We start from the raw sequence: 27,705 nt of genomic DNA on the forward strand, positions 1-27,705 counted from the left end.
TCTGTTTCAATAATTTTCGTAACATGACAATGTGTTAGTATTCTTCAAATCTTGTGATGATTTTCCTGTGTGGTATTCGAATTTCTCAGTTTAGCTATAAATACATCAAATCCACAGAGTCTAATGATTGTTATATATATATAAATTTCTATTTAGCCTCCTATTAAAAATCTATTAGAATTTAAATTTAAGCCTCTATATATATAAATTGTAATTAATTTTAAGTAGGAGTGAAATTAATTATAATAGATTTTTACATAAAATTTAATTTAATTTAATTTTTATTATAACTAAAAAATTATAATTAAAATTTTTATTATAACTGTGAATTATAATTTAAATTTACAATAAAAATTTATTTTTAATACATTTAATTTAAATTAATTTAAATAACATAACATATTTGTATTGTAAATTTGAATTATAATTTGAATTTATAATAAAAAAATTTCAAAGATTATTTATGACAAAAATGATTAGGCCAGGTACAAGATTATAACAAGATAAGAATTTAGGGATATTATTATATTATTTTCAGCTTATTACAATTATTAAAAATGTAAAGATATTTTTATCAGATTTACGTGTCTTGTAATTAATACAGACAAGTTTCATTTGAAAAAGTCGCCATTTAATAATCATCTTAAAGCTCATCTAACTAACAACGTAAACTCACCACCAGCAACAGAATAATCCAAGCTGATCTTGCAGCGTGATCCGTCTTGTACTTTCATTTTTGTCAGAGAATTTCGATTTCGAAGCAACGTTGCTACACAAAAGCAATTCCGTATAATAGAAAGTTAGCTTCGCTCCTGCGAAGCGGCGAGATTGCACAGTCGCCTGGGGAAGCGCTAAACCGCAATTACCCTCGCTGGAGATAAACAATTGCTGTATATGATTCAATAGGATGTATCGGACTGCCATCGTATTGCCGAATGGCAGCGTGACACGGATCGCGTGCGACGTTCTCGGGTCGGACCGGCCTAGCATTGACTGGTTTCGCACGTTAATGCCATATTTCTACTTTCCGAAGCCGGGAAAAGATTCCTCATGGGAAGCAACACGGGTCCAGTCACAGAGGACACACGAGGAAGGCTTTATCCGCGATAAGTGACGCGGGATTCTGGCCGAGCCCCGATCCACGACGTGTGTCCCGGCCTCGAAACGTCTTTTCATAGCTCGGTTTACGACTGTCAGCAAGTGTTTTTCCCCTGTCGCGAACAATTAAACCTAACTACCGCTATTAACCCTTCCCGTGACTGGAGGAAGCAATAGCTGCGGTGATCGTTTTCTTTTTCTTCTCTGTCCCGCTTCCATTTATTTTTTTTTTTTACGTTTCGTCTCCGCCGCCTCGAATGTTATAGTTGAAGGAGCTCGCCGTTTATGGACCTTAAAGCCCGAATTAAATCGATCCACGAAAATGAGACGGATGACGATAAAAAAAATTCTGCTCGCCGTGCGGTATCAAGCACTGGACTTTTTTCCCGGCTGCATTTCGAATGGTCGAGTTTGTTTTATGCATTAGCTTGGAAATTAGTTCCTTCCGATTAATTTCACGGAATCGATTCATTTGGTTGGAGGAGATGTGGCATGAGAAGCACACCTCCGTTCGAATACGATATAAATAAAAGTAGAAGGCCATTTTATTTCTACTCGGTCAATCATCCGACTATAAATGTACTCGATACTATTCACCTGTCTGTTGTACATTTGCATGACTTTCTTCCCGATCCTTCAAAAAATGTGTGTCCTCTGTTTGACAAATTGGTGGTATTGAAAGTGATATTGATATTTCTGAACGGAACAGCGTTACAAATAGACAGCGGATCTTTATGCAAAATAAAAATCGTTCAAGTCAATTTTAAGGGATGCGAGTCAAATGAACATGTCTTTCCTATTTTAATAATTTCAATGAGTTGTACATAACATAGATTCGGAGTAGTTAGATGTGCGATTAGAAAAATTGTACAAGAATCAATGATCGGAAAACGTTATCCGCTCGTGAAACTACGAGTGAAAACGGTTTACGGAAGTTTTCGAATCACCGAAAGAAACTTCTCGGGACAGCAATGAAAGCTTTGGAGAAACCACGGCCAGTCACAGATCTCCGTTCACCCGCGAATGCTCTGCTCTCCACGAGTGAATTAATAAATCTCCGAGCACACCGCGCGAATGCGTTTTATTCAAGCTAGAAAATGTCTAGATGCCATCAAAGCGATGCGAAATGCGATAAAACATGTATCGGGTGGCTAGTACGTCGCTGTTGGTGCAGCGAGACCCTTATATGCGCCGGAATTGCAAGGATGTGCTAACAAATCCTGAGTAAACAAGTCCGTAGGATGCGTTCGCAAAGTAATACGAGTGTTATTAAACGTCTACGTGTCCGCTGTGGATACAGGTGGCCGGCTACCCGGGAATGAATGCCAATAATAAGCTGGTCCTCTCTATTTGCGCCGCGCATAACCTCCATTAGCCGAATATTCTATTATCCGAACGGAGCATGCTCGCGTTAATAGGAATTTCATAGCTGTTAAATGCGAAATGTTCTTCTCAAGTCAATCACTGAACAGAGTCGTACTTTAGTACTTGATTGATGGCATTATTGAAGCTACGTTTTAATAGCATAGCTGGATAGAAAATATGTGATCGAAATGGTAAATGTGATTTTTAACCAGTTAGCCGTGGCGCCTTGTTATCAGGGCGCGCACTTATATGCTTCGCAAGAATCAAACGATGACTCGCCAAACACAGCTAATTGGTTAAAAGAATCGTCTGATTGCGTATTCGTAGACTGCGGACTAGTAGACTGCATCTGTGATATAAATGATTAGGTGAAATTCCAAGCAATGAAATCATTAAAAAAATTTAAGGACATTTTCCTACATTTATCTCCATTTATTGAAATCATCAAAAGAAGGATTTCAATGTACAATACTTACACGTATAAATCTATTTCAATGTATTTATATGTATAAAACTATTTTAATGTATGAAACTAATTTAATGTATTTATATGTGTATATAAATAAATTTTAATATATTTACATGTATAAATCTATTTTAATGCATTTATATTAAGTTTGTCGTTTATGAAAATATTTTTGATCAGCGATGTGTTTTACAAAACTAATGAATTTGCTTCATCAATTTCGTGGTTAAATCAATTTCTAGCTGACGTACGTAGACTGACTTTATCTAATTATTATTATGGAAAAAATAACCTTCGATAAATGAAAGAATAAAATTCATGTTAGTAGAATGTTTAATTTATATTCCATTGAAAGAATAAGGACAGAGTGTTTATTCATGACGACGATAATAACAATTCAAGTTCGTAGATGATTTCCTCGTTGAAGCCAGCTAAGTTCGCAGATTGCCCGCCGAGATAAATTATCATTTCCAGCCCCTCATTTGTAAAATATTACAGTAATTGCCTTAATATCGTTTTGCTGCGAGATTCTAACGATGAGAGATCGCTTGCAAAATCACGATAAGTGATGCGCCCGAGATAAAAGAGAATGAATTTACGCGGATAAAAGATCTATACGGTGGTAACAAAGATGGATTTGAACTTGAATATTTAAATTCTTCAATCTTCATAAACCTACGATGACGTATTTATATTAAAGTTCAGATAACTTTATTGGACGTCTCGAAGAGCTTCGCGATGGCGAACGCGTTTTCTGAATTCTAAAATACGCAAGACAACTTCTTGAGAGTTGAAGATCGCACGAACAAGCAGGTTTTTGAATTTGTACATTTCCGAAAAGAAATTAAATGATAAAGTAGAAGCCCAAGTAACTTAACGATGTTCTTTGTGAATTTTATGTATTTGAAAAAAAAATGAATATTCCAGAAAAAATGAATAAGTACAAATTAAAAAAATAAATGGACTAAAAGAATTTATGATCATCGATGTGATATTTTCAGCTCATGAAAATGATTAAGGGAAAAAAGATATTTCTATGTGATTCCTGTACCTTGAAATTGATGCAAACAATTTTTATTTCGCATAAAGATTCGCAGTCTATTTATCACACATTCATTCGTATAATCGTTAATCGCATTTTACAACGAACTTCGAAGTGACCGGAATAAAAAGTGTTCGCGTTCAACCTGTTACTCCGATGTCTCGAATAAATAGACGTTTCCGGAAATAAGGGAATACCAGGAGTTTCGGACAAATATTTCGAAAATTAATCGATGTTCTTGATCAAACAATTTAATCAAGGCTAAGCCGAGGCTACAGTCGACGGACGCGTATTAGCGAATGATAGTAGCGATAATTATGCGGTCGGGCTTAATCACTTGCGCGATTGTTGCGGTTGATGATCTTTTTGTCCTCGACGGTATTTTAATTGACTCGATGGATCGATTATTTCAGCAGTCCTGTAAGAGTCACGAAACACACTACTTGAGCGTAAATTAATTAGTGACAGGCATTTTAAAATGTTGTTTAAAGTTATCTGAACTTTAAACAACAATTACACCGACGAATATACTTTTTCACGAATTATTCATCAATTACGTCTTGAACTTTATGCATTTGAAATATGCCTCGTCAAAGAAACATATCCAGACGAATGTTAGATATTTCCATTTGATTACATGAGAACTAAATTCAGAAACCTCATTCAATCTACATGTAATTTTAAATTAATTAGAAATTACTTCGAGTTTGATTTGGGTTATCAGGACAAACCAAAAAGAACATCTTGGTCATTCATATCGTATCGATTAATCCCCGGACCAATCTCGCATAAAACGTTGCATAAAACTAAGATTCTTTTATTATTAAATTATTCTTCTATAAATCATATAAGATTAATAAATTCAGCCTCGTTAATACTTACTCTTCAATATTATCATAGTTTCAATAAAAATCCAATTAATTATTTTGTTAATAAAAATAATAAAGGAATATATAGAATGTTAATATTTACTTATGCTCAATTACCTATTATAATTGAAAATTTAAGTAATAACATTTAATTATTTAAATATTGCTGATACTTCGTACTCTAATTATAATCTTTGTAAATGTTTATCAGCACTAGCACTGTTCGATCAACTATAAAATACGTTGAAAATATTTTCCTGGATATTTTCTCTGAATAGTACATTAAAATCCTCCAATTTGGAGAATTTTTCGCTAGAAACAGAAAGAAGCGAAGGAATTCGAGAAGAGTTGAAACGTTCGATCCCATTAATCAGTCTCGGTCGCGATCGAAGAGATTCTAACAGACAACATTTCATCCGATTCGAAACGCTGAAAATACCTCTGGACGTCCGCGTTACCGCGCGTCCGAAAATTATTAAAAATATAGCAGACTGGCACGCCGTGTGTCATCGTTAATCATGTTTCCATTGGAATATTTTCGCGCAACGCAGAAATGGCGGGAGAGAGAAAGGGAGAACGAGGGAGTGAGCGAGAGAGAGAGAGAGAGAGAGAGAGAGAGGAGAGATAGAGTGAGAGAGAGAGAGAGAGAGGAGAGATAGAGTGAGAGAGAGAGAGAGTGAGAGAGAGAGAGAGAGAGGAGAGATAGAGTGAGAGAGAGAGAGAGAGAGAGAGAGAGAGAGAGAGGAGAGGGGCGTGCGTGGCATTTACAAGTGGCAGAGTCGATACAACGCGAGGCGCAAATAGATCCGATGGCAATCGTCGAATAACTAACTAGCTACTCGTGGTCTGCGTCTAGATAATTGCATACTCTTTCACTTAGTCTGGTCTCGTTCATAATTAGGCGGTCCCCGTGTTTCGACACACAGGTTTTAACCTCATTAACTATTACAAGAGCCTCGGGGGCACGACGCAATTTCACAATTTCTACCCTGTACGTATTAATCGCCGAGACTCGTCTTTCGTTCTATCTTTCTTCCCAGCGTTTCCCTTTAATCGTGTTAACGGTGTTTGCTGTCTATTCCCTCGTCAAAGTATGCCATTTGACGTCCGAGGGATCGACGGTCCGTGCACAGGCCTAGATATCGTTTAACACTTTGGCCGTTGTTTCCGAACATATTGGTATTGCACAGTGCCGGACATTATACGAATTAAATTGTATTTGAATAAAACACTAACGAATATAAACAACTAATCATTATTCGTTTATTCGTTATTCCAGTCGTTCATTATTCGTTTGGTGAGTCTTCTTTTGTGGCCAACAACAAGCTTATGCGAACAGTGCTTTTGTTTATCTGACGAATATTTTCGTGACGATATACTGAGTTTGAATGGTTTCAAAAGGATTATAAATAGAAATGATTTATCACGATTTTTAAACAAATTTCTAAACGTTCAAAGTACAATTAGCAATGCTGTTACCTCAAGGTAGCGTACTAAAATCATTATAATATATACGGCTGACGTTATTGCTCACACCAAGGAGATTTTGTTTTACAGACTAGCTGTCACATAAGAATGTTTATTAGACGAAGCTGACAAGGGAAGGTCCCCCAGGTTGACGCTCATTTTTTGATGAGATTTGGTACAGTGATAGAGCTTGTAAAGCTGAATCCAATGATACCCGGTGTTAGGGGCAGATGGCTTATAGTTTTTGAGATAATTAATGTTAAAGTTGTTAATAAAAGGCCAGAAAGACGCACTGGATTACGCAACGAAGCACCGGGCTGCAGGAAGTGGGAGATGCCTCGCTGCATAATCCAGTGCGTATTTCTGACCTTTTATTAGCAACTTTAACATTAATTATCTCAATAATTATAAGCCATCTGCCCCAAAAACCGGGTATCATTGGATTCAGCTTTACAAGCTCTATCACTGTACCAAATCTCATCAAAAAGTGAGCTTCGACCATGGGGACCTTCCGTTATTAGTAACGAAACTATGGGAATATATGCATTAGAATTAATAACAATCCTGTATAGCAGCGCAGGTGATAATGAAAAAAGAAGGCACAAATATATAAAATGCAAAGTATCATAAAAGTGGAATATATAAATCTCTTTCGGGATTTTCTGAAAAGAAATATACAAATGGATAGATTTATTGTAAAAACTATTATACTGAAAAATCGAATCGCACGGTACACAAATAAAGAGGATTTATTGTAATTGTGAATCGATGCACATTAACTGCTACAATTTAAATGCTTCAATTGTTCGCGTGGGAATTGAAATGGAGAATCAAAAGCTGATGAACTAAAATGTGTGTGTGTGTGGATGTAATAATGAAATTAAAAGGATCAATCTTGCCGTCTGCAGCGCACAAAACTTGAAATTGAACAACTACGACAACATCAAATGCAATATTGGATTGTCCATTTCGTGTGGTTCATTATAGGAACAATCTAAGTTTACCTATTCCGGTTTATGTATCTCTTTCGACATAAAATGTGATTTTGAAACTTCTTAAACAAATGTATTCAGACCTGCGCACATTACTAAGAAAGAGACAATAAGATACCAATTAATACGACAAAGTTCAATGTCTCCAATTCAAAGAGAAATCAAACAACTCTCTAAAACTCACAAAGCCACAGGGTCAATTCGCATACCAACTTGAAACAGTTAAGAAGAATTTATACTTTGATATTTTTTATTAAATTATATATTTTATAAAAGTATTTAAACAAAATAGGAAGACAATCAAACATACACAGTATAATCGGAGTAACTTATATACTTTTCAAAGAGGTTGCAACAGCTAAGTGGTTAATATTCAACCATTATAACGATATAATAAAAAGACTAAAAAACTCAAACATCTTCTTGACTTAATTTAACTGTGAACATCGAATCTATACTTATTAACACGTTGAACGCCACGTCACCCATATCTGGGTGACGCAGTCTTCGTTCAATTAAAGCAGGATTTCGGAGGTAATTTATAGTAATTTTATTTGTAACACAACTATGACGAGTATAGATAATATAGGGTAACAATAAAGTATGAAGTAAACAAAAACAAACATTAAAAATATACCACTAATAAAAGAAAATAATAAAATATAGAATATACTTATACATTGAATTCGTTAAAACATTGTCAACATAATTGGGGTGATTCTGGACACTCAGGATAAAACTCTACCGATTCACGCTGGGCGTTCAACCTGTTAAATTGATTTTAGAATAATGCCACACGTGACCATCGTAAGATTGTCGCTAGAAGTAGCGGAAACCACAAGATCCTACATGTATTTTCTAATATTATGTAAATAATAGATATAAACAAATAAAGGATAATTTCAGAATATTTCTACAGATCTCTTGTATATACCTATTTTTACCAAATTATTTGCATAATCTTTATAGAAGAATTTGAACAATCTATTACGGAAAAGTCTAATTGAACTTAGGAAATAATTGAGCATTAAAATTGTATAAGATGACTTTTGTGGCCTCTTTGGTAAAAATACCGTCAAATTAAAATCGTGAAAGGTGTTTTTGGGCCGCTTCAGTAAAAACAGCGTTAAGGAAACTAAAGTTCGTTTCCTGAACGAAGAAGGTCAGCGTTAAATGAAACTATCGAACCAGGACTTCGTGTAACGCTTGCGTATTCCGAACGGGAACAGAAAAAAGTAAAACGAAGTTCCTGTAAAGTTACAGCGATCCTCCCGCGGGGTGAAAGAAGTCCGCGGGAGAAAATGAAGTCACAGGGGTGTCTTTTTCTTCTGGCGACTCGTGATTCTCATACCAGGCAGCCCGGCGAATTTTTTCTACGTGTTCCATACACGTGACAGGGTACGTGTGCTCCTTCAACGTGACTGTTTTGCTTACGTCGCGCCGACGATTGCGTGTATATGTGCGTCTACGTACGCCTGTGCTAAGAAGCGGGCGCGCGCGCGCGCGAGCATGCACGGCCAGAGCCGTTTCTTCCCGAAGGGAACTCGAACAGTCTAAGATGTCAGGGAATTTTATTCCGGGATCAAAGCTATGCGCGATTATGCGTCCCGGGATTTTTACGGGCGACCGTGGAATATAAATGCGAGCTTACGCTCCGTGAACGCCGCTCCGCGTCCTGGAGTTACAGTCAAGGGAAACATGATTATACGATCGCACGCGACTGGCCAACGACTCGCCCTTATCCGACTTCGTCCGACGAATTCGATCGGGGCTTGTATACTGCTCTTTTAATCTCTGGCCAATGCTGTTGGAAACTAGCAACGCGAAAATACGTCGTAGAACTGAAAATTGTTCGGAGTATTGAACCAGCGGAGAAGAATATTGGAAGTGGTCGCGGAGGTAACGGCAACGGTAGGAGGCAACGGTAACGTCGATAATGTGATTACACGATCACTCGCCAATGACTCACCCTTTCAGGTCTGCCGAGTTTTATTGAGAACTGCGCCCTCCTGTTTTAATATCCCGATATTGGACTGTCTAATCAACGGCGCACGGATACGAACTGTATCCACGATATAGCGAAACTGGTTATTTTAATGTGCAATTGAACTATGTGCGATAAAATTGTGTTGTTCCCATACTTCCTTCATGTCACGGGCACACTAAATTAACAAGGAACATACTAAACCATATGTCTGGCTCTACATTTTTTCGTTTAACACGTTGACTGTCACGCGTATTTACAACAAAATCTCTTACAGGCCACCCGTGCCGCTATAGGAAGCGTGCGCTGTTAACCCCTTAATGCACAATTTAAAAAAAAAACCGACCAAAAAAAATCAATTTTTTTTATCTAAGAAAATACATATTTGGACCTTAATTTCAATAAATATGTAAAAGAAATGCAAAAATTACTAAAAATTCAATAAAAATAGTGGATAAATAATTATAGTGAATATTGAATCGCATTGCAGATCGAATTTTGTACCCATCGTACTGTTTTTCAATTACCAGTTACTATTTTGAAGGGGAAGGAGGAGACGAAAAAAAAACTGAAAAATATTTAATTTTACCTAAATTTGTAATAATATAATAATAATATTTATTAGCTGAAAAATATATAATAAACTAAAACTATTCAAAATTTTCTTTTGTATGGTAAATTTCAAAACAAGGTGCAGCACATAGCCCAACATTCCTTATTTCAACATTAGAAAACATACCTTTTATACGCTAAAAATCCAATTTACTCTCTATAAAAATACACCATAAAACAAAAACGTTTTTATATGTTGACACTAATAATATTTGTAAAAAATAAAAAACAATTGTCTTTGAAGAAATTCACTTTGATAACGTCTACGTTACTTCACGACTTGCTCACGAATAATACACTAAATGTTCATAAGTGCCATCCTAAAAGTGCATATTTTATTCCTGAATAAGCAAAAAATAGAAAGAGATCGGAGATAACTGGAGTGTAATAAATAAATTAGTCATAACAAAACTCACAAAAGTGCCAACGCTAATTAGATACGCAATAATGGATATAGATAGATAGAAACAATTACCAGGTCAGAGATGCTTATAAGCGTCACCCTAAAAGGCCATATTTTATAATCCCAAATAAACAAACTTTACAGCTTACAATAGAGAATTACACGATGAATATCAATAAATTGAATGTTTTCCTTGGTTTTTATTAAGTTATTTTTACTGCCCGGATATATTCGAATCTGAACATTTTAGCGACATAAGTTGCGACGCCGACCGTATATATACGGGTCTGCACATTTTGGCCGGTTTTGCACGCCCGTGTTAATACGTTTCTGCGCGTTAAGGGGTTAATTCATGTCTGTTTCTGTTCCTGCATGAACAGTTGGAATCTTTGCCGAGTACCGAATGGTATAACTTAAAATCTCTGCCCTTATTTTTTTCAATAATGAAAAGAGATCGGATTGCCCGGAAGGAGAAGCATAAATAGAATTACATCGTCAGATTCTGATTCGGATACTGATAAATACAATTTTAGTGATAATGAATGTTATGAAGATACTATTGACGAGATTTTACGAGAATTGGTCATGGAAGAAGAAAGAAATGTTGATGATACTGAGGAAGCTACAGTTCAAATAAAAGATACGAAATGGACCGATCAGAGGCACGAGCAAATCTGAAAAAATCAACAACTTTTTGTCCAAGCTGTCCTGATCAACCTCAACTTTGCAGAGAATGTTTTAATGTTATACACTGCGAATAATTTTTTTAATAAACCATTTTTATAAGAATTCCATCGTTTCATTACCTCCTGTAGAATATTTGTCGAAATATTTTCGGAAATCCTTTGTAAGTAGTCAAATCAGCGTCATCCGAATTACGGGTGACGTGGCCTGATGAGAACTTTTGCTGTCACCCGAATACGGGTGACGCGGCAGTCAACGTGTTAAAGTTGCCACGGAAGACTCTTCCATGGGAAATAATCGAATAAATTCAGTATCATTCATACAGGATCATTAGCAGAGTAGTAAAAATTGAACCGATTTTGAATGTATGTACACAACGGAATGTACTCGTATCAACATATTCTTACAAAATTACAGAATGATAAAAGAACAGTCTACAATTATTCGCATAATTATTCGAATAATTTTACAATCTCTATGCGGATAATTTATTCAAATGAAGAATTATTCAAATAAATGCGTGGAATAATTTGTTAGGGATAATGAATTATTGTTATTCGAATAAAATATGGTACCATATTGCGATATCAAAAAGTATGTTTTGTCCCTTCCATAGGTCGATGATATTGAAAGTGGCATTGACGGTTACGTCAATTACGATATTTATAAATGGGTCAGTGCTATAGAAGAGAATAATATTGGCATAATTTCTGAAATTATTGTGTAAAGGTATATTAAAGAGTAAAGATGTATTTTAAAGTTTAATCGATCTTACTGATTTTCCTTTTTGTATTATTTAGTTTACCTTATATTTCGTTTGGTGACGTATTTAAGCTAAAAAAAAATCGGTGAAGGTATTAAAGAATAAAGAACTTTTAAATGGCTAAAGAACTGTTAAAAGGCTGAAGGTGATGTCTGGATGAAAATGGAGAATGATAGAAAGGAAATTATACCGGCATTTAATACCTTCGATACCGTGGAACTTTCGTTTGAATTGCTGTCTATAAATCAGTAATTTGCGTGCAATTCGACATGATCAAATTGGAAGAGCCACTCACTGTGTATACCGGAAATGAATTACCAGACACGAGTTAGGAAAACAGGGGATCGAGATGTGCCCGGCATACGTGTCGTGAAATTTTTGCGCCGTCGGGCATCGTCGCCGTTTTTCTTTCCTGCCCCGTAAAAACACCATATAACCTGGTTTAAAGACAAACGCGCATCGTAACAGAAATCCCATTTAGCCAGTCGGTTGCTTTCATTTTTACGCGTGGAGACGGCATAACGGATGCTAGGAGAAGCGTAATACCAGGGACGCTCTATCGCGAACGTGTCCCAAGGCGACGGTGAGCGTTTGCTCGCGATCCCATCAAAATCTTAGACGGCGTAACCGCTACTTTTCGCGATAACGTCGCGTAAAGTGGCGCCGATAGACAATGTTTCTCAGGGCACGCTCCGAAATCAGAAAATCGAACAACCCCAAGCAAAGGGAACTTTGCAGCTAGACAGTTTTCTAGCGCAAACGTCTGCTCCTGCGATCACGAACAAATCGACCTAATCGCGAACAAGGGAAACGAATAACTCGAAAATCTGTAGCAACATTGTTTCTCACGAAGCTCGATTTTTGCGAAATCAATTTTGAATATTCATGAGGCACGCGAGCGACTTTTTTTCCGAAAATACGAGTCCGTGGATTTTGTTATACACACGTGCTACCCGTGTTGCATACGAAATGCTCGGGTTTGTCGATCTATATTCGAAGGCGCGTGACACTGAGCTCTGTGTTGGGGAGCTCTAGGTTTCAAGAATAAACCGGGAAATTTGATACCTTTGTTACAATTCATTTTGAACTCTTGGGAAAGTTCCAATTCTAATAATGAATTCTAGTGATAAATCCTGTATTTAGTATGGCACAAAGTATTCGAACATCTTTTAAAACGCCTTTTTCGCACCATTTTTTAATCAATTTCTAAATTCACCACGAATTTCTATACTTGCTTATAAAATAATATAAATTTCATTGCAAAATAATCTTTATTAATGTTTGACAATTATTTATAAAATGTCATTCAATTTTTAAATTCCGTACTATTCCAAATAATTAGAAATAAATAAACTTTGTTTATAAAAAAAGCAGAAAGGTAGATATGATCTACAAAAGGATTAATTTTAAGTGCAAAATCTCTATGACCCGCAATATAATGAATTAGATTTGAGAAAAAGTGACGAAGATGACCCGCGAAAGAATGAATTCGGTTTGAAAAAAGTGAACGTGACCTGCGAAAGTGTGAGCTCAAAGTGAAAAACCGGTATTTCCATTAGAAATTATAGAAAAATCAACACGAAAAAATGCAATCCTCCGGGGCCGTTACAGTATTCGAACTCCGCAAATGAGCCCCTAAGAACCCGTTTCCGACTAAACATGGTCGGTCTATTCATCGTACAAGGTCTACAAATATCTGGGAGGTCGGTGCTGATGAAGTTTCCAGCATTCGGGGAGCACGAAACGGGCACGTAACCGGGCAGGAAACAGCATCGGCGAACATTACGTACAATTAAAGAAGCAGGAGGCAAGCCCATTTCCCGTTGAAAGTCCCGGGCCGATGCCGGGTCTTGCTCCTCAGAACCGGCTGGGTGATCCCTACGAACACGAAGGGGATCGTGAAATCTTTTACACCGATTCCTTTAGCCCCCATTATCCCCGATAGAGCCGAAACGTACGCTGCCGGAAAATTGAACCCAGCTCGGTGTAGCCCGGCCGGGCCCGGTTCGACCCGACCCGAGAGGATCGACTTGATCGCCGTGACCGGCGCATATTCCTTTGTCCAGGAGTTGGCACTTGTTCAGCGTATACGTGGCGGCTCGGATCGTTCTGGATTTCCGGTGTATATCGTGCGTTCACGTAGCCCTCTGCCGACAGAAGAAATTCGCCGGTTTCGATTTCCCGGTAACGACGAGCTCGATTACTCTCGAGAGCTCGGCGCCCGGCTTCGGGCACGGGTGTGCGGGACTTGCCGGGGTTAGTTCTCGGATGGGAATAACAGGCGTGGAGCGAAGGGGACGTGTTGCGCCCGGAGACTGCCATCGTGTACGGAAGGAGCTGCATAATTCGGTAGACGATATTAGATCTCATTGTTAGCGGATTCGATAGACACGTATAGAGGCGTGATGTTGCTTGTTCCCGCACACAGCACGGTTCAACGGCAACCGGCATATACATGGTGTCCCGTGCAGCTATTGCGGGCATCGTTTGTGTAAAACTCCCGGGTCTCTTATTATACGCGCCCGATGTTTTCTTTTTCCGGAGGCATGATCATGCCAGGATTGGACGATTTTGAATCTCGTCGCCTACGAAAAATTTTAGTAGGGTATACCGATATATTTCTGTCGAAATGTACGAACCGCATCTAGTTGAGCTATTCCGATGGTTTTTGTCTTTTGCAAGAAAAGACATCGTCGATAGATTTGTTTAAAAATAAAAGAATGTTATTGTTAGGCGAGAGCAACATATGGGAATCCATTCGTCAAGTTTACTTCCGCACACACGTGTCTGCGTAATGTCTTCTAATTGATTTTCATTTTTGTCTGATAGTAGAAACACTTACGTATATTTGGAATATATTTGGCAGCTTTTTCATGCTATGCGATTGCAATTTAGGTTCGATTAACGTGGCGTGATAGTTCGTTTACTAAACGAATCAGTAAAATATTTCCGTATGAATTTAAAGTAGCACGTACACAGTGAAAAATACGTAGCACTGAAACAGTAAAAACTGATGGTAATAATAATCTTGCAGCCTATCTTGAAGGTACAACGAGTAAACAAATAGTCAAACACAATTGTGGACAAATGTCTGACACATCTGGGAAAAATGTATGCATACTACGATTCACAGAAAAAAGATGAACTCTTAAAATTTGGAATTCGCATTAATTCCAGATGTGTTGAATTCTTATTCCACAAAGTAGAAGATCATCTAACACCTTAGGAAACACATACGAAATGCGATGGAAGTCTCATATTCTAACCGTATAAATTAATTCATTCTAAAACTGCCCCCCTGTATTCGCCATGTGCCAAATTCGCAATTTATTTGTTATTATACAGGCTGGTCCAATATGTCCGTTATTTCTGAAAGTATCACAAGACTTTATTAATAGAATCTTATATTGTTTATTATACATTATAAATCGACATTTTCTGTAAAATAGCATTGACACCTATGTATGTCGAAAATGATTAAATTGATCTTAACCGGTTAACTGTGTTTGACGAGTATACCCGTCATGGAGAAGTGGCAGTATTTTGTGTTATGACGAGTGTACTCGTCGTGCGTAAAAAGTAGTGGCCATTGGCTATTTAGATTGTAATTTTTGTGAAAACAAAAACATATTCTGAAATTTCAAGATGTTTAGAATATCTTGAGGCCAGACCAGAATAAAACAAACAAATAAAACATGAATAATTATATGAATAATTCGCGATATTGGTGTTCGACATGCAATGTACCATTATGTATCGTTCCTTGCTTTGCCGAATATCACTCTACAGCAGCGATTTGAATGTTTAACTTTCATAAGTATTATGTATGCAGTATATGTTAATGTCGAGTGAATAAGTAAATATTAATAACAAAATTGTTAATTTTATCAAATAAAACCGTATTTTCGATCCAATATTTCAACAGCGACACTTACTCTGTGTTTGACGAGTATACTCGACATAGTATACGCGACACATATAAGTGCGCACTTTGAAAAGACTGACTGATTAACCCCTTAACGCGCAGAAACGTATTAACACGGGCGTGCAAAACCGGCCAAAATGTGCAGACCCGTATATATACGGTCGGCGTCGCAACTTATGTTATGTTACCTATATTAATTGAAAAACAGTACGATGGGTACAAAATTCGATCTGCAATGCGATTCAATATTCACTATAATTATTTATCCACTATTTTTATTGAATTTTTAGTAATTTTTGCATTTTTTTTACATATTTATTGAAATTAAGGTTCAAATATGTATTTTCTTAGATTAAAAAAATTGATTTTTTTTGGTCGGTTTTTTTTTTTTAAATTGTGCATTAAGGGGTTAAATCTATTTGCTGGCCACTTTGCAGTTTATATGATTTTGCGAGCACCAATATTCTAAAGTATTTTAAAGTCCACAGATTTGTAAAAAATGCACCTTGTTCGCTTCCCTGAGCTGTCATACAGCTCTACATCATTAGCTCATGAAACGAGGTATTTTCTAATAAAGTTAAAATATCTCCTGAACTAAACATTTTCAACATACATGGGTTCAGTTATTGTTATAGGAAGATCAAGCTGCGTCAATTAATACGATTCCATGTAAAAGAGCAAAGGTGACCTTAAAATTCTCGAAAAATTCTCCAGTCGCAAAAAAATTATTACTGCCGTATGATAAACCTCTTTACATATACCGAAATACTTCTATTCACCAAGTTTCTCTATACCTCGAAAAACAACAGACATGTCCGAGTGCTAATTCTTACCGAATCACCCTGTATGTCTCAGCATAAGGCAGAAATGGATAAAGTACTATCTTCAGATCTCCCATGCAACCATTTCCGAGGAACGTGCGAGGGTTAAATACCGTTGGCGAGCGCAACAAGCAAGCAGCTGGAATAGTATCGCGAGGAAGTTTTTCTAACGAAATTACCGAAACGCCCAGTATACGTGTAAGCCAGGTGGCTAGGAAACAACCGGAAGAGGAAAGGAAGGAAGGAAGGAAGGAAGCAAGGAAGGAAGGAAGGAAGGAAGGAAGGAAGGAAGGATAGAGGAGAGGGTGGAAGGCGAAGGTGAGAAAAGGAAGAGGTGGAAATGACATTTGTATGCATTGCGGCCCGTATTACAGTAGAGCCAACTCGATCCAACACCTTCTCCCGAGTCCTCCCCGCTTCCTACGAGTTACTCCGTGATTACTGTTTTCCTATGCTACGCCGTGTTGCCTCGGTTACTCCCAAAGGGAACCGGAACGTCGCCGTCGTCATCCTCGAAAGACCCGGCGAACATGAGACTGACCTAACAGGAATGAGAATCGACAACGTCAACGCCTTCCGCAGATTATCGAGGACTTTCTGTCACTTGCTCCGGCTTCCCGTGGCCGTGCACACGTTTCCAGTTCAAATACTTTGTTCTGCTGAAAGATTTCATAACGATGATTCTATTATGCCTACGGCTAAGCAAATGGCCGACGTTCGACGGTGCACCGTGGAATATTTATCGAATTCATGTGCATGTCTCGTCACCAGAGTTGGACAAACAGTAGTCTGAACAATGATTAACGATTATCACTAACGTGTCAATTATGTTCATGATTACTTTATTATGATCATGATTAATTGATAAGTAATCGAGTGATCGTGAATTAGTGAACTTAAGTAACCAAAGCGAATGTAATCGTCGGTCATGATTAACACAGTGATCACTGATCGTGTAATGATTACTTTTATCGATTATGGCTAAATGAAAAATTAAACAATTTTTAAATTTTTAAAATAATTCAAGAAAAGTCGGCAAAGAAAAGGCAGCAGCCAGCATGCCGGTATACATTGATACGAATACATAGTAATACTAGAATAAAAACGACGACTTAACTTTTTTATTTATAATTTTTTGCCACGGTTCGAAGACAACTCGGAGGTCACATGCCACGATTCGAAGACAATCCCACATGACACTATTCGACTCACACCAAACAGACCATTTTGTGTTGTCTTCGTGACGCATCACACGCTTGATCAACTCCGTCGATCCTTAGCATGATGTGGCAATAACTTACATAGACGTAAGACTAGCACAGAGAAATTCACAGCAACCCAAAAATAGGTTTACTTGAACAATCGCCACGAAGTTTAAAACTATCGTTGCAGTATATTGTACAATAATCATTTTTACTAGCCTTTAAAAGCGACAATATTTTCTTTTATTTGGTTTTTCCCTACATATTACCTTCTCTTGTACTAAAGGATGTTTCCTATGAATAAACGAATGGAAGACTTTTTTTTATATACAATTTTTACCTGTACAAAAACCTGTACAATGATTGTTCGTTATCGTGGCAAATATTATTGTTTATTAATAAATACATTTATGTCGAGTGCCTCTCGCGAGATCTACCACAATGGACGTTCTAAAATAGTTCTAACTTGTTCCAAGGAGCTCCTTGACTGCTTCTTGTGTTCCTCTCACGAGACTTGTCTCAATGGACGTTCTAAGACAGTCCTACCTTGTTTCAATAAGTTTATCCATTATTTCTCATGTTCCTCTGATGAAGTCTTGCTCATTGAAGATTGTGTAAGATCATTTATACTACGTTGTATATATACTAACTTGTTCCAAGGTGCTTTTTGACTACTCTCATGTTCCTCTCGCGAGGCTTGTCTCAATGAACGTTCTGAAATAGTTACACCTTCTTCCAACAAACTTAATCATTATGTCTCACGTTCCTCTCATGAGATCTTTCTCAATGGACGTTCCAAGATCGTTCTAACTTGTTTCAAGATGCTTTTTGATTATTTCTCTTGTTGCTCTTATTCATTTTTCAAGGAACGCTCTAATATCGTTCCAATTTGTTCTAACGTATGTTTCGATTGTCCCTGCACACTGACCCATGCTGAATCTAAATCGCCAGTACAAGATTTTGTACAAGTTTGATTCGCAAAGCGGTGAGTTCCATTTGGAGTAAGTCGAACATGATCAGCTGAAGAATGGTGAACTCCGGGCGCAAAGTCAGTAGTGTCCGGATACTGATTGCGTGGGCGTAACCACGACTTTATTCTGAAGTACGAATAAGACGCGTCGTTAGAGGCACCAGCGTGATGAGTCAAAAGCAAATCCCGTCACGCGTCCACAGATCCCATCGATCTTAAGATGAACAGCCGATCGAGGACTAGAAAGTTGCATCGTTTTAACACTTAGCCGACCGCACACGCCACGGAGACCTGTACAGTTTCCACCGCGCTCGGGAAAGCCAAACTGCGCTGTCCACCGCGCATTTTTCTGAGGTAGCACGGACTGAAATTCGCTATTTGAAATCAAAAACGTCCGAAAATTATTTATACGATCAATTATATCTTACGGTAACAATTTCGTTCAACGATTTCACATATTGCTTATACAAAATTCGAATTTAAAAGTTTATAGTAATTATTTTTTAATGGTTATTCAAAAAGTATAGTTAATAGAGTCAGAAAATTAAGGACAGTAAAGATGACGGATAAATCACGTAACTCAAATATGGAACAAAAAAGCAGTAATATATCGTGATGTTCAGGCATTGTGTCGATGCACGCAGTTCGACCATATGCTTCAGTTCAACTCTAATATCATCTTCTGTCCAATCATCGACGCCATTGACAATAACATTTGATTCCGAGTCATCGGCGGAATCATCTCCCGATTCACTCGAAAGGATTCGTCGATTAGTCTGATATATGGGAACGATGGTGCTATTATTCTCGTCAACTTCGCAATCACTTATCAGTAGATCAATGTCTTCAGAATTCGCATTAATTCCAGATGTGTTGACATCTTGCTTGAATTGTCACTCATGTTTCTGGACATTTTTAGGGATATTTTTTCTATACTTCGTTTCACACCACTTGTTGAGAGTCACAGCAAGAAGCTTAGCTTCTACACTAATATTTGCAAGTTGAGCGGAGTCTTATATGTTCGAAAAAGTCGTGAGAGTGGGGTGTAGGTAGCATTTCGATTTCTAATGGGTGTGGTGTTGGTGTGCTGGTGTGCATTTTATTATATGTTGTACTCTATAGAAATAAGAAGCTCTATAGAGAAAGAAGCGTTCCTCGGGTCAAAGTGGTAGATCTATCCGATCAATCGGCTAAGTGTTCTAATAAAATAATTTTATGGCTGGTAGAGGCACCTTCGGAAATCCCGAACATAAAGAACCGTAATAATGGGCAATAAAAGACTTCAAAAATTAGTGCATGTTATTATAATTATGTTGTACTCTATAGAAATAAGAAGCTCTATAGAGAAAGAAGCGTTCCTCAGGTCAAAGTGGTAGATCTACCCGATCGGTCGGCTAAGTGTTAAGAATTCAAGGAAGAAATGTACAAGACAGTCTACGTATTCCAAAGCTTTCCGTCCGAAAGATTCTGTCAAAACGATGACTTCGAAGAAATGCAGCCGTTCGAAAGAGCGAAGGAAAAAATCGAGGCAATGACAAGGGAAGAGCGTGAAAGCAAGCAATAATCAAGAGGCTTTTAATGACAGGCTTTCATTCAGCGCGGGATGCTTCTGATGGTTGCTCTCGGGGGGATGAATCGGCTTGGTCAAAGCGGGATTTCGGACGGTTTTCTGATACTCACCGGCAGGCTACAAAACGGCGCCGGAGATCTCTCGTGGCGTACTACGCGAGATCGCTAACAGTTCGACTCGAACTCCATCCTGGACACGAGGATTACGCAACGCAGACGTTTACGTAAGCCCGAGCCGCGGCACGATTCTGTCTATAAACCGGCTCATCCATCTTTCGCGCGTGTACCGACCTGTAAATCGACCGAGTGAGCGGTCTTAACAGTCGACTAGCCGGGACATACGATGCTTTTCCCAGAGGTTTTCGGAGAAATTGCGATGATCGTTAGCGATCCAGAGGCTGCCGACATCCACTGGGTACCGGCATCCAGAGGACGAGAGGAAGGTGGCGAGCTGGGAATTGCTGGGAAGTCGAGCCGTTTCGAACGACTGCGTCTCCGACCAGACGCTAAGAATTTCTACGATCGACCGGGAAAATATTGTTGGAATCCGATAGGCCGGAGCGGATTTGTAATTCTAATGACAGAACGCCGTGCTGAATGAGCCGAACCGATCGGTTCCAGTGGTCTCTTGTGTTGGCTAATGGATCGCATTTGTTGTCCCCGTGTTAATGGATAACCGTAAGCCAGACATGTGTTTTAACGCGCCCGGTGACAAAGTGATATTTATGAAGATGCGAGACACAAGCTGAGAAGCTGACTTCCAATTATTACGGCAGTGAATCACTTTACGAGGCTGCTCTAATACTCGTATTTCAGACAAATCGCTAAACAAAATCTCGAATCTATGTCCTTGGAATATCATGCCCGCGATGTCTCAAAATCTACTTGACTTTGGCTTACGTTTTATGTATACCTGGAGTCAGAGATGCGACTATAATATTACCGATAATATAATATAATATAATATTACCGGCATAAATATGTCATCCATATTTGGATATGCCGATAATATTGCTAAAATATCGTAAGGACGAATAGAAGAGACGAGGATGAAACTCTGATAAAACCATTTTCTTCTTTATTATTGTTAGATGCTATTACAAATCACGTCATGTCATGAATTTACGTTTGATAAGTCAAATGAAGGTGACAGTGTACCTCTCAACCAATGTATTGTTATTCAAAGAATCTTTACAATGGAACTGACTCAAGATTCTGTAATTTGAAACGCCGTTTGAAATATTTTTCGTGTGAACGAAATTCCATATCGATGCATATGTATGCAGGGCGGGTCGGAATTCATAGCATAACCGAGCAGTGGGTGATTCTACGTGAAAAAATAAGAAACAAATTTGGTGTGACATTTTTTTATTCGAGTCTCCGTTTTCGAGAAAATCGGCTTTAAAGTTATTATGATGGTGATTAACAGCACTTAACGCGTTGAAGGTTTTCTATAATACATACGACGATAATAACAACGTGATCGTAGACGAATAGACGGAATCGCAATTACATCTTGCGATTTAACATCCCCTCGTAACAAATTCTGTTCGAAATTTAAAAACTGTAAAGTTAAAAGTCATATTTAAAAAGAAAAAAAGCACCACATAGGACAGCTTTTTTTTATAGTTCGGACAAAGGGTCTGATGTAATTAATGACCGATACTGGGAGCAACGATTTATATGCGCGCATGACAGTCGAGTAGTCACGTTTAAAAAGGCAGCAAAAAGCGCGACTCGTCCACTTGTATTTTTTTGTTTACAGTTTTTATTTTTATCGATGCTCCGTTTCGAAACTCTCCCCCTACGATTTCTATACATCACGCGCGGGGTGGACATTGTTTAACACTATTGTTTGTTTCGATATCGTATTTCGCGCCGTAGCCATAAAAGCGAACACCACCGAGCTGCGCGGAACGGCGTGAGCGTAATTCGTGAAAAAACATTACAAAATACCCGTGCAAATATCGTCGCAAAGCTCTTTTACGGCGTGGACTGTGTCGACGCACGAAAAATATGATTAGCAGAAACGAATGGACGCGACGGGTGCGGACAAAGACACAATCATAATTCCTGAATCAAATGAAATCGCAAATGGAGGCAACTTTAATTCTTCCTGCATTTTCGCTTTCCTGTCATTTCCGAATGTAATCGAGAAATTGTACGATTATTAACCGATTCGGTTGTGTCGCAAACAATACTTCGATCACTTTTTGCTGGAACTTGAATCGGCCTTGCGAATTTACTCGTTTTTAGGACAGATGCACCATTTCTTGCTAGGATATTAACATTATTATTAAACTGCAAACTGTATGCATTTATGAGAAAAATGTGTAGTTTAACCCTTTGACTACTGTTGGCGCCTATTGGCGTCCGAAACACGTTGGCTTCCCGGTACTGTAGGCGCCTATTGGCGTCCCATTTTTTCATTTATTCGATTTAGCGGTATATAACACATTTATATTATGTATAACTATATATATTTATATATATTTATTTATATATATTATATATATTATATATTATTATATTATATTATATTTATCTATATCTTATATATTATTGTATAACTATGTATCTGGAAGAAATTTAACATTTCGTAAATTTCATTTGAATTCAATAAAATGATGTTTTGAAATGTATCACACGTTATTATATTACTAAATTTGATTATTAAATATTGTAAAAGAAGCTTAAAATTAATGTTCACTTCAAGTAATATTTTGGTTTAATGTAATAGAATTCAGTATTCCGAATATTTTAATATACTTCTTCAAAAATGCATGTCTAACGAAAAACTTCGCCGTACACAGTACGTGCCAAAGTCTGCCGTAGCCAAAGGGTTAAATACAAAACGATAAAGGCATTTAGAGAATGTACAAACACTATTGTATTCCAGTCAACTCATTAAAATTGTTAATAACAGCAGTTGCTGTGTCTTGCAATTAATGCAGACAGTTTTTATTTTGCATACAAATTAGTCTAGTTATTATCTATGTTGGTAGCCACGACATGCATGTACAGTGGCCCACAAAAGTGTTCGTATATCTTTTAAAATGCAATAACTTTTTGAAAACTGAACTAAATGACTTGAATAATTTTTTAGACGACGGAAGGACTAAAGATGACTAGATGGGACCAGATAATGACTAAAAAGCTTTTTCTTAATTTTGCCATTACTTGGAATGAAAAGAAAAAAAATTAAAAACCCTCGTTTTTTAACTTTTTTATCTCTGAGCTTATAACGAAAATTTAAAAAATGCCTTTTGGAGATCTCGGTAACTTATATGTATGCGTGCTGAAAATTTGGTCGAGATCGGTTAACCCAAAGTCGAGTTACAGGCGTTGAAGGTTTTTAAAAACTGCAGATTTCTCATAGTTTTTGGCCAAAATCGCGATAAAACTGCGATTTTTGAGATCTTTAATTGGTTGTAACTCGTAACAACGTGAAGCGGTTTCGATCAAATGTTCAACATGCATGTAAGTTACCGAGATCTACAACAGACATTTTTTAAATTTTCGTTGTAGACTCAGATAAAAAGGTTAAAAAACGAGAGATTTTTATTTTTTTGTCGTTCCAAGTAATAGCAAAATTAAAAAAGAAAAGCATTTCGGTCATTGTCTAGCAGACTAGTTCCTCTATAGTGTTAAAAAAATTCAAGTCATTTAGTTCAGTTCTAAAATAGTTATTGCGTTTTAAAAGGTGTACGAACACTTTTGCGAGCCACTGTATGTATTGTCTCAGCATCCACGTTTTCACTTCAAGTTCAATAACATTTACACATCAAATTGACCCTTCGCCGAATCAAAACCTTCTATTTTGTTTGATTAAACTCGTCTAGTGAAAACGTTGGTTAAGCACAACTTCAGCCATTGTCTCTTTCATTTCTGTCGCAATAACAACAAATAAACGTGCCAATAATAATCAACGGAACAACTGATTTTGGAAAAAGTGAATATAATCTGCGAAAGTATAAATTCGATTTCAAAAATGATGAATATGACCTGCAAGGGGATGAATTCAGATCGCAGAACCGTATCTTCAAATCCATATCTAAACTCTCATTGTTTCGCTGAATGAAAAATTTAATTCCCAAAGTAGTTCACATATCGTCGATTCTATCTTACTCGAAATCCGACGGAAAGTTCCAACTAAAAATTTGCTATAAAGAGCGACGAACATGGTTGGACTAGGCCACGTATAAAAGCCCGCGAACCGAATGAATTTTCAAATTCGATTCCGCCCGAAAACGACGAGAACTGCACGCGAGAACTTGATTCCGCGTATGTATTGGATTTACTTCTGCGCGCTAGATCATCAATTACTCGGCCGGTACCACTAATTGCGGGATACACGCGGCACACACGGAGCGTTGGTAATCAATTTTGAAAATTAATTTCACCGATACACAGTTACACCGACTGTTTGACAAAAATGGGGAAAAATAACGGGGCAACGATCGACAGCGTCGCGTACGCCCGCGCTCGGCCGAATATCGGTCGTCGGGAAAAAAAAATTCAATTTTCTATTTACCGTATCGATGGGCGGGCACGTTTTTCATTTAACGTTCGACCGTTTTATGCAACGGTTAACTAAAGTGTATGACTTTCATAAAACGAACATTTTTTTCTCGCTCGCGGTTTAAACGCTTTCTGTCGGAGCGAGAGCAGAGAGAGAGAGAGAGAGAGAGAGAGAGAGAGAGAGAGAGAGAGAGAGAGCGAGAATTGCGGGTAGCAAGGTGAAGGGAGGAGGGGAGGGGCAATATCGTGAACGGTGCGATGCTCGGTCTGTACTGTAACTTTTTCAGAGAAGGGGGAAAATACTACCCTCCGCCCCTGTCCAGTTTCGCGGCATTGTTACGCCGGTACAATTTGACAAGCAATTTTGCGGTTAAATACAGATTTGTAGTAACATTTAAAACCGCGCGCCGGATTCTATGAGCCTTTGTCGACGGTTTTCAATGAGGACCGAATACGCATACGTCTCTCCCTCTCCTCTCACTCTGACTCCTTCTCGCTATCCTTCTTTTTCTTCTTTCCGTTTCGTCGTCTCTCTCTCTCCCTCTCTCTCTCTCTGTTTGAGGCAGGATCCTCACAATGCGGAAATAAATTTTCGCTCGACGAATGGGGCCGCTACGCGTTCCTACTTACGGGAGACTCGTGTGAAGTTATACAAGCCGCGAGGCAAAATTCCAAATTATTTCTTTTGTTAGCCGGGGAGCCGCAATTGGCCTTTTATTGGCTTTCCAGTATTACGCGTTTCACTTGAATCTGTTATTCATTTCCACGGAATACATGAAATGTCTTTATAATTTTAACGTCCACTGAAATAATCACGATGAAAATGATAGATCGGGCTATAATGTATTGCGCCGGGACCACCGAGACAATGGATTTATCAATATTCATGCGTGCAGAGAAGTCTCTCTGTGCCCCTGTATCGATTTTATCTTCGTGTCGGTGTTGCTGTTTTCGGGAGAGTTGATATTTGATACAGAGCACGCGGTGTAGCCGGTTAATAAACTGCGGATCTCTTTCAATGTACGTGCAGCACTGCTGCTAATTATCTGAACGACTTTGAGAAATGTTACACTAGAGATATAAAATTGCTTCACGCAGCAATCTGGATTGGTTATCGATACGCCTGTTCACTGATTATTGTTACGAAAGCGTTTCGCATTCGTTAAACTACTTTTGTTCGTCCTCGTAAAATGAGCGCTTTTGCAGATGTAATTGGCTTCATTGTATAAGAATGTTGTAACAATATTGTACGAAGTACTTTCTTAACCTTACGAAATTTTTATATGGGTGCACAAAATTTGTAAAATTCGGAATGAATAGGTTCATTCTGATACGTGAAGCGAAAGTTAAAAGGAGATGTAACAGAGCACAATACTTTTGTCACGTCGTTGCTAAAATTCAATTAATTTGAAAAATAAATTTGCACGTGATATCACAGTTACATTCAGCTATACGAGTGAGTATAGCTGAATTGAGCTCATGTCGTCAAAATTGAGCACATTTAATGTGTTAGGGAAGACGTATCTCCAAAAAGCTTGTATGTAAGATATTTTATCGTTAACATAAATGTTATCGTCATCAATATTCTACAAAGACAACACGAAACTCGCATGATATTCGCACGGCTTTTTGTTTTATAATCTGTTTCATCAAACAGGATTTTAGTAAAAGTAAAAGTTGTAATTTGGAATCAAGATAAAATAAAAATATCGCACAAATAAAATAAGAATCTACCATTATAATTACCATTCTCTGGATAATGTCAATTGTGCAAATAGTAATACGAAACAGTTAATATAAGTTTAATATGCCTGACCAATACATACTCATTCTACTTAAACCTTGACATTATCTCCGATCCTTGAATAGCTGCTGTGTCATAATCTCACTGTGAAGCGTGTATTCCAAAACATATATTTGTGATTTTCAAACGTCAGTAGTTTATAAACAATAGTAAGAATTAAAAGATCCAGTGCTTTAAAAAATTCATTTAATTGTGCGGTTTTAAATTCAATCATATAAAAATTGTTACTGAAAGAAGGTTTTAAAAGAAAAGGATTTGTTAGCTTTTACGCGTGTATTTTCGGAACTATATTTTCCTTAAATTTGATTAAAATCAGCCTATGTAATATAACTAGGTCTTCTCGTAAAATGTTTAAAATATTGATTGGATTGATTTTCACATTTTGATTCAACCATATTTTCTGAATGAAGCCTCCAATAGGAAACAATCAAAGTGTGATTCATATTAATGTAACAAGAAGCAATCAATTCTTCAAAACAGCTATTCTCGAATACAAAGCTATAAACGTAGAAATGAAATTCTATGCTTTTTACATGTTTCACTCGATTGAGAAAATTCAAAGATTTCGGTCTCGAGTGGGTCTGCAGATAAAGTTCGAACTATGCGAAGTTTCAACGTTCATGCAGTTCGAACTAGTTTCAATACGAACTCATTATTATTTGAATATTTCAACGACGAGTCATGCCAATTGATGTCATAACTAAAACTGTGCGGAATGCCAATGGATCTGCTATGAGATCTAACCACATTGTGAAATAGCATGTAACTAACTATTGAATGCATTACATTCTCATAAAAATATTTCATCAACGCAGTAATCTAGAAAGTATTAACCATTGCGAAAAATCTCTTGCTCGCCACGACGTTTGCTGTAAAACATCTAATCATGCATCTTGTATAATCAATATAAGTCAGATATATCAAACGAAATTAGATCAAACACAGATAAAATGTCATCAATTTTTAAGATATTTTCATTCAGAAATGTTTGCTAATTTTTACGATTTCTTTACATTGAAACGATTATTTTTTTCCCTATAAAATACTAAAATGCGATATTAACACAAGGATGTAAAGAATATTTACGTAATTTAAGATTAGCATATAATATTATATGTACCTACTTACAATGAATAAAAAGAACAGAA

At 37.4% G+C, this 27,705-nt stretch overlaps 2 protein-coding genes across 5 annotated transcripts in view; one reads left to right on the forward strand and one right to left on the reverse strand.

The window, feature by feature from the left end:
• qin (tudor domain-containing protein qin) overlaps positions 1-27,705 on the reverse strand; it is a 467,903-nt gene that overhangs the window by 88,976 nt on the left and 351,222 nt on the right. Inside the window, exon 1 of one of the 4 annotated variants that reach the window (XM_076523081.1) lies at positions 20,344-20,362. The exons of the other annotated variants lie outside the window; for them this stretch is intronic. The gene's annotated coding sequence lies outside the window, so the exon portion shown is untranslated. Of the gene's footprint in view, positions 1-20,343; positions 20,363-27,705 lie in introns of those variants that run through there. 4 annotated transcript variants of the gene reach the window in all.
• The window catches only part of LOC143259711 (uncharacterized), a 175,815-nt gene that overhangs the window by 73,881 nt on the left and 74,229 nt on the right, over positions 1-27,705 (forward strand). The gene's annotated exons all lie outside the window — the stretch shown is intronic.

The sequence above is a fragment of the Megalopta genalis genome, chromosome 6 (genome assembly GCF_051020955.1).
Source record: "Megalopta genalis isolate 19385.01 chromosome 6, iyMegGena1_principal, whole genome shotgun sequence".
Lineage (NCBI taxonomy): Eukaryota > Metazoa > Arthropoda > Insecta > Hymenoptera > Halictidae > Megalopta > Megalopta genalis.